A 598-nucleotide genomic window follows, 5' to 3' on the forward strand; every position below is an offset into this window, starting at 1 on the left:
CCAGTGGCTAAGCAGTGAGGCTTCCAAGAAGCAGGGACAGGAGAGATGAAAACACAAGAGCAATTTTAGGGTTTTTAATTTTAAATTCTTCTTCATTATATTTCTTCTTTTGAGGCTTTAAGAGGTGATTGGCAAATACAAGGTAATAAAAGCGGATGATATTACAGTCTATGTAAAAGGCACAAGTAAACTTCTCTGAGCTGATGTAGATCCTAATATTCCAGACCAATATATGACATGAACATAAGAGGAGGCCCACCTAGAAAAGACATTTTTAAAACCTAAAAAAAAGGTGTACAAATGCATTTTACTCCAAATATTCTATATAACATGGCATATTCCTTTACCTTCGTTTGTTTTGTATATTGTCAAAAAATGAAAGTGTATGGTATTACTACGATAATCTACCAGGAAATTCTCAAACACATGCTTCATTATTCACTTTATTCTAACTACGTCAGGACAACAGCAAAGTGAAGATTCAAATTGTCGAATTGCCTCTGAGAAGAAACAATCATAAGAAAATTAAACAAATGTTCCAATATATGTGCAAAATGGGATAGAGCAAAGAAGTTTCAAACCACTTGTGCTTATAATT

The sequence above is a fragment of the Propithecus coquereli genome, unplaced genomic scaffold (assembly GCF_000956105.1).
Source record: "Propithecus coquereli isolate 6110/MARCELLA unplaced genomic scaffold, Pcoq_1.0 Scaffold65, whole genome shotgun sequence".
Lineage (NCBI taxonomy): Eukaryota > Metazoa > Chordata > Mammalia > Primates > Indriidae > Propithecus > Propithecus coquereli.